This window comes from Lutjanus erythropterus, chromosome 4, assembly GCF_056507025.1.
Source record: "Lutjanus erythropterus isolate fLutEry1 chromosome 4, fLutEry1.hap2, whole genome shotgun sequence".
Lineage (NCBI taxonomy): Eukaryota > Metazoa > Chordata > Actinopteri > Lutjaniformes > Lutjanidae > Lutjanus > Lutjanus erythropterus.
The window spans coordinates 768,887-783,075 of record NC_139320.1 but is presented as its reverse complement, the minus strand read 5'-3'; positions in this window follow the sequence as shown (position 1 = coordinate 783,075).

The window sequence follows — 14,189 nt, the reverse complement described above, 5'->3', positions numbered from 1 at the left end:
TACAGTAAATAGTATGTGTGCTCAATTGCATTATCTTTATGTACCTTAAAAACATACACAAAAACAGAGAAACATTTGACTTGACTTTACTGATCAAGTTCTAGTCCCTTTCATAAGGGTTTGGCAATGGTGTTATGTACACAGCGTCATCTGCTTCAACAAGAACACATTTTGTCTTAATTATGTCAGGCCAGACAGCATTAACAGTTCCAGTTCTTTTAACCTCATATATGAAAGTACTTTGTACACTGATCTGTGAATCTTTACATACAGGCCTGTCTGATTTAGCAAGTACCTCAACTAAAACACAACATAGTTTGGCACATGAACAAAAAGCAGAAATTTGATGTGAACACGTTTGTTTAAAAATAACCAAGTCATTAATTAAACAAAATGTACCATCTTTCAAGCATGTCCGCATGTTTCAAGCAACTGTTGTATCTCTTCTTTAGTCTGTCATAGTTTTGACTGTGATGCAGAACTCCATTGACCAAAAAACGGTTGTAAGACATTTTAATACTTTTTTGCACTGGGGGTTGACCAAAACCTCTGACACTTTCATTTAGTATTTCACAACTTTCTGTTTTTCTTTTACTAAAGTAAAGTTCTTCAAAAAAAGATTGAACCTTTTCATGTTCTGGGTGGATAGTTTTCTTGACCCTTTCTGGCAATTCTCAATGTTCTGACTATTTGTGAGGGGACATACTGTGTTCCATGAAAATACTTCATGAGAGTGCCCATATTGGATTCAAATGAGAAGGCTGACGTAGCCCATAATGGCCCCCATTGTTTGACACTTTGAGCAGTGTGTGTTAGCAAGTGTATATTAAAAGTCATGTTGTTTTTCCCATACAGTCTTTGGAACACAATGACAATTTTTTTTAGAGCTAGCTCTGCTATCAAGATGCTTTCGGTCTTTATGGTATCCTGCAATAATGTATAAATGCCAAACACCAGTAGGAACAAATGGTTCCAAAATCTTGCAGGGAGTAAGCCTTTCAATACAGGTAGAGAATAGAAAAGGAGAAATGCTCGCCACTCTGAAGCTTTCCAGAACTTCCTTTCAGTCAGTGACCTTGGTGACCTAGTAATCTCAACAGGTGGTTTGATTTTTACAAGTCACCTATCAACTTTATCAATCTCTTTACCCATGTACCAGGGGGAATCACTGTTTGTTGTACCAAACCACAGTGTAGAGAGTTGCCGAGTGACTCCAAGGCACACATTGTGTTGATATTCAGGAATGAAGCCATTTATCTTTTGGAAGTGTTGAAGTTGCATTAAAGGAGATGGCCCTTTGACTCCATACACTGGCTCATCAGTTGTACCTGACATTGCATGGCTGAAATGATCCCTCTCATTTCTAAGTGGGGGTTCAGGTTGTTTGTAAGGATACGATTTACCACCTCTGTGCAAGCAAAAATCACAGCCGTAAAAACCATTGAACTGTTTAGTGTTGCAAGCAATGGATGAGCCACAGAATCAGAGCTACAAATCAGCACAAACACTTTGGAAACATGACCGTGTCCTTGTCTGTCTTGCCAGTCAATACCTTCAGTCTCTAATAATGAAGCTTCTTTAACAAATGGTGTCAGCAATGTAAACATGGATGGTTTAGTTGGCCCAAACCATAATGCTGACATCAAAATGTGCCTTTTTCTTATTTCTGGTTCCAGTTCAATTATCTGGCACTGAATTGGCCAAATGCTGCATTTAGAGCTTTTGAACACTGGTGCACCATCACAATTCCAAATCAGAGTCAAATCATCTTTTCCAAGAACTCCACTGTCACACAATTTTTGATACTCTCCACCAGACTGTATGTCAGTTAAAACACCAAAGGATCTACTTTTTTCAGTAAGACTGACATCATGTTCCTACAGAAGTTGTTTAATCTGTGCATGAAGGGGAATTACGAGAAAGTAGAAGCCCTTTTTTAAACTTGTGTTGGCATCAAATACTGTGTTGCAAAAGGTGCAATGAGAGGGATAGTGTGCACTAATGCCAAGGTATGCTAAACATTTTTCACAATAAAAGTGAACTTCAGACTGTGATGAACTTCCAAATTCTTTGTGGAAAAGGTAATGTGAGAGTGGAATCAGACCTGGAAACATTAGGTTGAACAGTTCCAGTAAATGAGTAAGTGCTTTGCCCGTTAAATTGTTCCGCAGCACATAGGACATCAGCATCAATAAACTTTCTCCCTTTGAAACAGGTGCAACAGGATACAGGGGCTTGTCACCGTCTGCTTGGTCTTCACTGCCCTATAGATATAGGAAAAAAGATAGAAAAAGAAAAAGCAGCACAAAGTATATTTACCCTTATAACAAAATTCACAACAATTGGTTCATAGGGTTACACCATCCATCCATCCATCCATCCATCCATTATCTTCCGCTTATCCGGGGCCGGGTCGCGGGGGCAGCAGTCTGAGCAGGGACACCTAGACTTCCCTCTCCCTGGACACTTCCTCCAGGTGTTCCGGAGGGACCCCAAGGCGTTCCCAGGCCAGCCGAGCGACATAGTCACTCCAGCGTGTCCTGGGTCTTCCCCGGGGCCTCCTCCCAGTGGGGCATGCCCGGAACACCTCCCTAGGGAGGCGCCCAGGAGGCATCCGATATAGATGCCCAAGCCACCTCAGCTGACTCCTCTCGACATGGAGGAGCAGCGGCGCTACTCCGAGCTCCTCCCGGGTGACAGAGCTCCTCACCCTATCTCTAAGGGAGCGCCCCGCCACCCTGCGGAGGAAACTCATTTCAGCCGCTTGTATCCGAGATCTTGTTCTTTCAGTCATGACCCAGAGTTCATGACCATAGGTGAGGGTAGGAACGTAGATTGACCGGAAAATCGAGAGCTTCGCCTTTCGGCTCAGCTCCTTCTTCCCCACGACAGACCGGCGCAACGACCGCATTACTGCTGCCGCCGCACCAATCCGTCTGTCGATCTCGCGTTCCATTCTCCCCTCACTCGTAATCAAGACCCCAAAGTACTTAAACTCCTCCACTTGAGGCAGGGACTCTTCTCCGACCCGGAGGGAACAAGCCTCCTTTTTCTGGTCGAGAACCATGGCCTCAGACTTGGAGGTGCTGATTCTCATCCCAGCCGCTTCGCACTCGGCTGCAAACCGCCCCAGTACAAGCTGAAGGTCCTGGTTCGAAGGAGCCAACAGGACAACATCATCTGCAAAAAGCAGAGATGAGATCCTGTGGTCCCCGAATCGGACTTCCTCTGGCCCCTGGCTGCGCCTAGAAATTCTGTCCATAAAACTAATGAACAGAACCGGTGACAAAGGGCAGCCCTGCCTGAGTCCAACATGCACCGGGAACAGGTCTGACTTACTGCCGGCAATGCGAACCAAGCTCCTGCTCCGATCATACAGAGACCGTACGGCCCTTAGCAGAGGGGCCCCGAACTCCATACTCCCGAAGCACCTCCTACAGAATGCCACGAGGGACACGGTCGAATGCCTTCTCCAAGTCCACAAAACACATGTGGACTGGTTGGGCAAACTCCCATGAACCCTCAAGCACCCTGCAGAGGGTATAGAGCTGGTCCAGTGTTCCACGACCAGGACGAAAACCGCATTGTTCCTCCTGGATCCGGGGTTCGACTATCGGCCGAATTCTCCTCTCCAGTACCCTGGAATAGACTTTACCAGGGAGGCTGAGGAGTGTGATCCCCCTGTAGTTGGAGCACACCCTCCGGTCCCCCTTTTTAAATAGAGGGACCACCACCCCGGTCTGCCAGTCCAGAGGCACTGTCCCCAACTGCCACGCGATGTTGCAGAGGCGTGTCAACCAAGACAGCCCTACAACATCCAAAGACTTGAGGTACTCAGGGCGGATCTCATCCACTCCCGGTGCCTTGCCACTGAGGAGCTTCCGAACTACCTCAGTGACTTCAGCTTGGGTGATGAATGAGTCAGCCTCTGGGTCCCCAGCCTCTGCTTCCTCTACGGAAGATGTGTCAGTGGGATTGAGGAGATCCTCGAAGTATTCCTTCCACCGTCCAACAATATCCCCAGTCGAAGTCAACAGCTCCCCACCACCACTGTAAACAGTGTTGGCAGGGTACTGCTTCCCCCGCCTGAGGCGCCGGACGGTTTGCCAGAATCTCCTCGAGGCCGACCGGTAGTCCTCAATGGCCTCCCTGAACTTTTCCCATGTCCGAGTTTTTGCTTCCACAACCACCCGGGCCGCAGCGCGCTTGGCCTGCCGGTACCCGTCGGCTGCCTCAGGAGTCCCACGAGCCAGCCAAGCTCGATAAGACTCCTTCTTCAGACTGACGGCATCCCTTACCTCCGGTGTCCACCACCGGGTTCGGCCACAGCTCCGAATGGCCACGTCAACAATGGAGGCAAAGAACATGGTCCATTCGGACTCGATGTCTCCAGCCTCCCTCGGGATCTGGTCAAAGCTCTCCCGGAGGTGAGAGTTGAAGACCTCTCTGACAGATGGTTCCACCAGACGTTCCCAACAGACCCTCACAGTACATTTGGGCCTGCCAAGTCTGTCCAGCTTCCTCCCCTGCCAGCGGATCCAACTCACCACCAGGTGGTGATCAGTTGACAGCTCAGCCCCTCTCTTCACCCGAGTGTCCAAGACACACGGCCGGAGGTCAGTTGACACAACCACAAAGTCGATCATTGACCTCCGACCTAGGGCGTCCCCGTGCCATGTGCACTGATGGGCACCCTTATGCTTGAACATGGTGTTTGTTATGGACAAACTGTGACTAGCACAGAAGTCCAATAATAGAACACCACTCGAGTTCAGATCGGGGGGGCCGTTCCTCCCAATCACGCCCCTCCAGGTAACACTATCGCCACCCACGTGAGCATTGAAGTCCCCCAGCAGGATGATGGGGTCCCCAGTCGGAGCACTTTCCAGCACCCCTCCCAAGGTCTCCAAGAAGGCCGGGTACTCTGCGCTGCCGTTCGGCCCATAGGCCGAAACGACAATGAGGCACCTATCCCTGACCCGAAGGCGCAGGGCGGCGACCCTCTCGTTCACCGGGGAAAAACTCCAACACATGGCGGCTGAGCTGGGGGGCTATTAGCAAGCCCACACCAGCCCACCGCCTCTCATTGTGGGCAGCTCCAGAGTAGAAAAGAGTCCAGCCTCTCTCAAGGAGTTGGGTTCCAGAGCCCTGACTGTGCATGGAGGTGAGCCCGACTATCTCTAGCCGGTACCGCTCAACCTCCCGCACTAGCTCAGGCTCCTTCCCCCCCAGCGAGGTGACATTCCATGTCCCCACTGTGAGACTCCATGTCCTGGGATTAGGTTGTCGGGGCCCCCGCCCACGACTGGCACCCAAATCACAATGCATCAGCCCCTTCTGAACCCTCTCGCGGGTGATGGGCCTACGGGAGGGCGGGCCCACGTCGCTCCTTCGGGCTGGGCCCGGCCGGGTCCCGTGGGCAAAGACCCAGCCACCAGGCGCTCGCCTGCAAGCCCCAACCCCAGGCCTGGCTCCAGGGTGGGGCCCCAGTAACGCCAATCCAGGCGACGTAACTGACCCTGGTGTCGAACTTTCCATAGGGGGCTTTGGAACCGCTCTTAGTCTGACCCATCACCTAGGACATGTTTGCCTTGGGAGACCCTACCAGGGGCAAAGCCCCCGACAACATAGCTCCTAAGATCATTTAGGTTCTCAAACCCCTCCACCACGATAAGGTGGTGGTAATTTACTAAAAATGCAATTTAACCCATGATACTTGTAACGTTTAACCCATTTAGACTTGTAACCTACACGCTGTTCTACCTTTCAGTCCTGGAACGTGTCTGTTCATTCCTGAAAATCTTATGCCCCATTTATAATTCACCATGATGGAGATGGATGGTGAAAACAGCAAATCTGCAAGCTCACAGGATGTCTCGAATGAGATGCGCTGTGAGCTTGCGGACTTGCTACAGGATGTGTCGCACGGTGAAGTATAAACCAGGCATTAGGATCTAGAAAGTGTTTTTAGAATCAGCTTCAGGTCTAAATAGCTTGATTGTCTATTTTTTACTTCTACAGATGCTGTTATTTTGAAACAGCCTAACTTCAGACTGCCTCACTATGTGCTTCCTCAACTCCACATCATGCAATTATAAAATGGCAAGCCTTGACAAAAACTAACATTGTTAGGCAACACACTGCAGCTTCCCCAGGTGATCTAGGCACAGTAGAAACATATCTGTTGACTGGATGGGAACAACAGCTACAGTTAGCACATACAGTATATGTATTATTATTATTATCATTATTATGTAGTATTGTCTCCAAATGCTCTAATTTTATGTAATGGGCTTACAATAACTACTAGCAAATTTGTTATTGAACCACTGTCTACATACCACTGGAAATTCAGGTGCCTTTTCTCTAGTACTATTCCCCTCCATCACGTCTTCATCGTCAGCATGGTTTTCACCTTCATTACTGGCAGCATCAATCAAGTCCTCTTCAGAATGTGACAGGGCTTCCTCATTCTACAGGTTGACAAGGGGAAAAGATTAATTGAAGTAATTAATTAAAAGAGTAGACATTTATACAAAGAAAACGTATATAAACTACCACATAGAACGGTGCATTTACCTCTGAAATGTCCACATCCAATTGGCTTGTGGTAGGGTTCTCTGTGTTGAATTCATCTTCACTTTTGGAAGTGTTACTCCAGTGTTCTCCTGTGTTGATTTGGTTATCTTTATTATCATTCTACATGTGACCAAAGGAAAGAGAATGAAAAATATAGTTAATATAACAATGATTGAAATTGTGCAGGCGGTTTGCTGTAGCTTTTGCTTTTTGCTGACAATGTCATTCGTCTACACTTGGGTTAGGCTAGAGGATAGGTTAAAATTTACCACAATTAAGCTAAATTGACCGTTAGGTGGTATGAATGCACTCAACTATTACAGCAAACCTCTAACTACATGTACTGTAAAATGTGTGCACTGTTGACACTTTGGTGAGGGTGTCACTGGAAACCCTCTGATAAGTAATGAAGCTCAGCGTAAGTTCAATCAGGAAGACCTTCTGTTACACTGCCTTCATTCACAACTTTCCTTTACTCCAGCTCTCTCCTCCTATTCCCTCTAATCAGCTGTTTGTGGGCATTCACCTTCGTCTTTACTATCCAATCAGATTTTGCCACGGTCGCGATAGCCAGTCAATTTGCTGCTGCCAAAATCGCCTCTGTCTTTGCTCCATCAGTTGTCATTCAGTCAGTCGCACGACCCTCCTCCACCCCTCTCTCCTCCAGTCATTGGACCCAGGTAGCAGAAGATGTTCACCTCGATCCTCCCTGACGCCCTCTCCTCCAGTCTTCAGGTCCAGAGCCACTTCACCTCACCAGTCTCTGCTATATATATATATACATATTGTTTCACCTCAATGGGGTCTAACCGCCAAAGACTGTTCATGTTTCATATATCATGCACGTACCAATAAACCATTTCTCTTTTACTCTTGGCTTAGTGTACCCCCCCCACCCCAAAACAAAACATGCCAATGACGCTAAAACTGTTATTACAAGTGTACCTCTTGAATGTCCATATCCAACAGGCTGGTTGTGGAAGAGTTCTCATTATTGAGTTCATCTTCACTGCTGGAATTGTTGAGTTCTTCCTCTCCATTGGTTGAAGTGTTACTCATGTGACCATCTGTGCTGATTGGTATTCTACAGATTAACAAGAGAAAGACAATGAACAATTGAATGAATTAACTCCCTTTCTGTCAAGTCCAATCACCAAATCATAAGCAGAGCAGGTGTACACTTTCATTTTCAGACAACTTAAAAGTGCTTTAGACCTCAATTGCTTGTAGTGTTATGGGTGAAAAATAAATCAGTGATGTGGCATATGACATGTGCTAATGATTATTCCTACTTGGGGAGCTGACAGCACAGTTTAGGGAAGATTTTTAAAACTGAATCAAGCAGGATAAGAAAGTTACCCAGTCATGTGATCTTGTGTGTTGTCCTGTAGTTCTGCCCTGTCCTGGAAAGGTGGGGTGTTCAAATATAAATGTCAATTATTACTCAAGTCATTTCATTCCCCATGGGTATACTGAGTGCATTTATAACATAAAGTCATCCCAACATTGTTTGGGAAGTCGCCTCCAAATGAGACTGTACATAATGCATGGGTGGCAACTGCCTTTGAAAACAAAACCAGATTCAACATTTGTCCTTAAATTTGTGGCACACTGCAAAATTTTACAATGAATATTTGTAGAAGCAAATTACAGACTATGTATATTTAAAAGTAGGCTACAACTTGATGAATTAAGCCCAAGTTGCTCAACTAAATGTATTATAAATCAATGCCACTACTAATTTATATAGTCCCCAAATAAACTAAAAATAAAACATTACATTTTAGTCTGACATTTTCAACCAATGATATTTTTTCTTAACCAGTTTTTTTGTAAAGATATCAAACCAGTCCACAACATAAATATGCAACTGGAAATGGCCATTTAATGTAAAGCTAGACACATGAAAATCTTGGAACGCTAACCTCACATCTCCAGCAGCCTGTGGAAAGTAATGTAATGTAGCGAGACTTCGTATATCTCTTAATGGATGCACGTGTGAAAATATCGCGAGATCGCCGCCATGTTTACATGTTACCTGCTACGTGCTACAGTTGATATTTCGGCTAAAAACATAGTGTAAATGGCATCTTTTCTGGTTAAATTTTAATGTCGCGACTCGCAGACACTGGGATTACACCACATGAGCAGGATGGAGACATTTTGTGTTTGTTTTGTGTTCTTTTTTTACATTTACATTTGATCTCCATTCACTGCCATTAGCTGCAACCCTGTTTTCTGCTGAAACTCCAGGTTTGTTGTGTGGACTGAAGATCTTCACCTATCTTCACATCGGCATAGAGGTGAGGACATATTGAGTGGACTACTATTCAGTAGACATCAAACATGAAATCAAAGAAGTCTTAATTAATTATCTGTTACTTACTTTTACTTTCCATCTGTACTTGGTAGTCCTTGGAATCTCTGCTGTGTAATCCTCCAAATATCTTTTATAAGGTCCACGACGTTTCGCCATGTTAACTGAGCTGACTCAGAAGACTTCTTTCCAGCTGTTGCTGCCAGAGTGTCTGTATGGTGCACATTGCACTTCCCGCCCATGTCCCCACCTCCCTACCTGGCTGCCAATGGGAGCCCAATTTCAAATTGGCGCCCACCGCGCCAGTTAACGGTCGTGTTCTCCAAAAAAAAAGACGGTCTTGTTCTCAACGAGGAAAGGAGAAGGAGAAAAAGGCATACCTTAACATAATTTTCAGCATGAAGATACCACAATGGCATTTGCCATTTATTATTTCAAGGACAAGGCTGTAGAGGTTGGGAAGAGTTCCTGGATGAGTACTGCAGACCAGCAACAATGTCCAAAATTAATTACCCAGTGCCCCAATCTGGAAGATGAAGATGGATGGATGGAGGTAAAGTGGAACATTAAAGGCAGAAAAAAGTCAGACGGTCCAGCCTTTTTCCCAGCAAAGGTTTTAATGTTTGGTGGTAAGTTGTTGAATTATATTGCTTTCCAGTTACCTTGATAGCATTGATTTAATCTGTCACTTTGTCATAGCCAAGTTGTTCTCAAAGTGGGGCCTGGAGATATACATCAATACACTATATATTTGAAAAAGCTAATCTACAAGCTCACAACACATTGCAATTCTTCATGCAAGTTTGACTGTCTGCTGTCTGGAGGTTAGTCCATGGCAAAATAGATAGTAAAATAGGAAAAATAGGTAGTAAAATTGGCAGAATAAATATAGATAAGTAATCCAGCATATAAGTGTAAATTTAATTTAGCACTCTTAAACCCCATTTCAATAATAGCTGACCTACATGCTTAGCCTGTGGTAGTTTCTCTCCAGGTTTTTTCCATGTTTTAATAGGCTTTTCTGTGGTTTGGAGATGTATATATATAATCTCAAAAGAGATCCCACAGTCAAGCTTTTAATTTGATCACATTTCTTACACAGACAACTACAGTGATCTCTGCAAGAAGAGACAGGAATTCATAAAGGGTGAAGACATCTGGCAAGAAGCACCCAAGAGGAAGAGTAAGCCAAACAGCAAGTGGAAAGATGTGGAAGAGGAGGATCATGAAGTTCCACCAAAAAAGGTAGTTGCCTGGATAAATAACACTTTATGACACCAGTCACCAGTGACATTTCTTTATCATTTCTGATGTGCATAAAACTTGTATAGAAATGCACTTGTTTAAAACAGTAGTGCCTCTCCTGTTTTACCCACTGTTAGATAAATGTGTGAATCTTAGTTATTCCTTTTTTTGTAAATTCTTCATTAAAGAATATTGTCTTGTTATCAGTTACATAAATTTGGCAAAATGCTAAGACTCTCTGAGTCTTTTTAAGCCTGATTAGTATCAGCTAGTGTTGCTTTCGTCAACGAAATTTATGACGAAATATCGTCGTCAACGAACCTTTATCACGTGACGAAAACGAGACGAGACGAAACGTAAATGGTGGTTATGTGACGATAACTATAATAAAATATATAATGCAATATTGTTGACGAATAAAAACAAGACGAAATGTGGTTTACAAAATAAAAACCCTGCTAAAATGTCTCTTCATTTTCGTTGACCAAAACGAGACGAGACGAAATAACTTTTTAATGTTTACTCGCGTTTATTATTTTGCAGTGTTTCTGTTTCCTAGGCTGTGTGTCGCACTGCGCAGACGCAGGCGACGTCACTTCCAATCCCCACTCGCGGCATTATTTAGATGCAGCTGTGGTGTAGTGTTGTTTTTGGCAGCCTGTTTTAATTTTAGTTTTAGTCTAGTCTTTGTGTCAAACTGTCATTTTAGTTTTTATTAGTTTTAGTCACCTTCATACTCTTTTTTGTCTAGTCAAGTTTTAGTCGACTAAAAGTCTGAGCATTTTAGTCTTATTTTAGTCAGTATAACACATGACTATTTTCGTCTAGTTTTAGTCGACGAAAACTGATGACATTTTAGTCTAGTTTTAGTCAATGAAAATTGTATTTTACTCTCTTTTTAGTATTCTAATTCTATTTAATCCAATCAGTATAGCAGGGGTATTCAACTAAAATTCAAAGAGGTCCAGTTAGAGAAAATTTCCTAAAGCAAAGGTCCAAAACATCATAATGTCTAACTTAGTAACTAAGTAAAAACACTAATACCACAATGTAAAAATACCTAAGTAAAGAATGTGAGTATTTTTTCCATCACAGCAGGTCAGTGATCAGTGAATAGTGTTTTATTTATGGCGGCTGCCACATTAAAAACATCGACACCACGACATGATTTTCTATTTTTGGAGCTGCGCACCTTTTTCAGTCGTATCTAGAAGGTAACTCTTTATTTGCATAACTCTCGCGAGATTTGTTAAGATTTGTTATTTCTACTAAAATAATCAAACTCGCGCGATCTTTCGCGGGTCTAGGGTTCCCTTCCAGACACGACCCTCTCTGTCAAACTACAGACAGCAGACTGTCTTTAAACAGCACGATGTTAAACTCTGCAGTGTTTTACATAAAGACTTTATTTGTGTGAACATCCAGGTTTGGTTTGTCACCAACTTTGTCATTTTTATTTTTTTAATCAGTCCGAGAGGACGACGGTATCAGTGATTGATTAGTGATCAGTCTGTCCTCCTCTCCTCCCTCACCTGTTCACTCTGCTGTGAGAAGATCTGAAAGTTTCTCACAGAGAAACACAGACTCTCCTGTTTTACGTTTAGGCCTCCTTATACAGTTGTTTCGTTTTATAAGTGCATCTGGTTGTGTCGATGTCATTAAGCATCACGTTAGTTTCTGTTGTCATTAACAACAGTCTCCTCCACACGCAGCTTCTCTGCAGTTGGTCTGTGTGTTTCCTGATCAGATAAACCAGCGCCGGAAAGACTAGAAAAGTTGCGCCAGTTAAAATAGAAGCGTCTTTAAAATCTCTTAATAATTTATTGGTTATAAGTCCGGGTCCGTATAGGACGGCGTCTGGGTCCAGACTCGGACCGCGGTCCACCTGTTAGCGACCCCTGGTATAGACAAAACCAGATTTTTCTTTTAGTCAAACCCATTTCACAAATCAAACATGGTTATCTTATTCTTATATTGTTACCTTATAAACTTGTCGTGTTTTTCCCCGTTATTTTGTGGCCGCATTTCTCCCCATCTTTTTCCACGACACATTCCGTTTTGTTTTCCACTTGTTTGTACTCAAAGTATGTCCATATATCATGTTTTCGTTTTCTCCGCGGCTGCCCGGCCATGATCCCACCACAGCTGCATCTAAATAATGCCGCGAGTGGGGATTGGAAGTGACGTCGCCTGCGTCTGCGCAGTGCGACACACAGCCTAGGAAACAGAAACACTGCAAAATAATAAACGCGAGTAAACATTAAAAAGTTATTTCGTCTCGTCTCGTTTTGGTCAACGAAAATGAAGAGACATTTTAGCAGGGTTTTTATTTTGTAAACCACATTTCGTCTTGTTTTTATTCGTCAACAATATTGCATTATATATTTTATTATAGTTATCGTCACATAACCACCATTTACGTTTCGTCTCGTCTCGTTTTCGTCACGTGATAAAGGTTCGTTGACGACGATATTTCGTCATAAATTTCGTTGACGAAAGCAACACTACTGTGGTGGGATCATGGCCGGGCAGCCGCGGAGAAAACGAAAACATGATATATGGACATACTTTGAGTACAAACAAGTGGAAAACAAAACGGAATGTGTCGTGGAAAAAGATGGGGAGAAATGCGGCCACAAAATAACTGGGAAAAACACGACAAGTTTATAAGGTAACAATATAAGAATAAGATAACCATGTTTGATTTGTGAAATGGGTTTGACTAAAAGAAAAATCTGGTTTTGTCTATACCAGGGGTCGCTAACAGGTGGACCGCGGTCCGAGTCTGGACCCAGACGCCGTCCTATACGGACCCGGACTTATAACCAATAAATTATTAAGAGATTTTAAAGACGCTTCTATTTTAACTGGCGCAACTTTTCTAGTCTTTCCGGCGCTGGTTTATCTGATCAGGAAACACACAGACCAACTGCAGAGAAGCTGCGTGTGGAGGAGACTGTTGTTAATGACAACAGAAACTAACGTGATGCTTAATGACATCGACACAACCAGATGCACTTATAAAACGAAACAACTGTATAAGGAGGCCTAAACGTAAAACAGGAGAGTCTGTGTTTCTCTGTGAGAAACTTTCAGATCTTCTCACAGCAGAGTGAACAGGTGAGGGAGGAGAGGAGGACAGACTGATCACTAATCAATCACTGATACCGTCGTCCTCTCGGACTGATTAAAAAAATAAAAATGACAAAGTTGGTGACAAACCAAACCTGGATGTTCACACAAATAAAGTCTTTATGTAAAACACTGCAGAGTTTAACATCGTGCTGTTTAAAGACAGTCTGCTGTCTGTAGTTTGACAGAGAGGGTCGTGTCTGGAAGGGAACCCTAGACCCGCGAAAGATCGCGCGAGTTTGATTATTTTAGTAGAAATAACAAATCTTAACAAATCTCGCGAGAGTTATGCAAATAAAGAGTTACCTTCTAGATACGACTGAAAAAGGTGCGCAGCTCCAAAAATAGAAAATCATGTCGTGGTGTCGATGTTTTTAATGTGGCAGCCGCCATAAATAAAACACTATTCACTGATCACTGACCTGCTGTGATGGAAAAAATACTCACATTCTTTACTTAGGTATTTTTACATTGTGGTATTAGTGTTTTTACTTAGTTACTAAGTTAGACATTATGATGTTTTGGACCTTTGCTTTAGGAAATTTTCTCTAACTGGACCTCTTTGAATTTTAGTTGAATACCCCTGCTATACTGATTGGATTAAATAGAATTAGAATACTAAAAAGAGAGTAAAATACAATTTTCATTGACTAAAACTAGACTAAAATGTCATCAGTTTTCGTCGACTAAAACTAGACGAAAATAGTCATGTGTTATACTGACTAAAATAAGACTAAAATGCTCAGACTTTTAGTCGACTAAAACTTGACTAGACAAAAAAGAGTATGAAGGTGACTAAAACTAATAAAAACTAAAATGACAGTTTGACACAAAGACTAGACTAAAACTAAAATTAAAACAGGCTGCCAAAAACAACACTAGTATCAGCCGATAATTAAATGCATTTAATAATTGG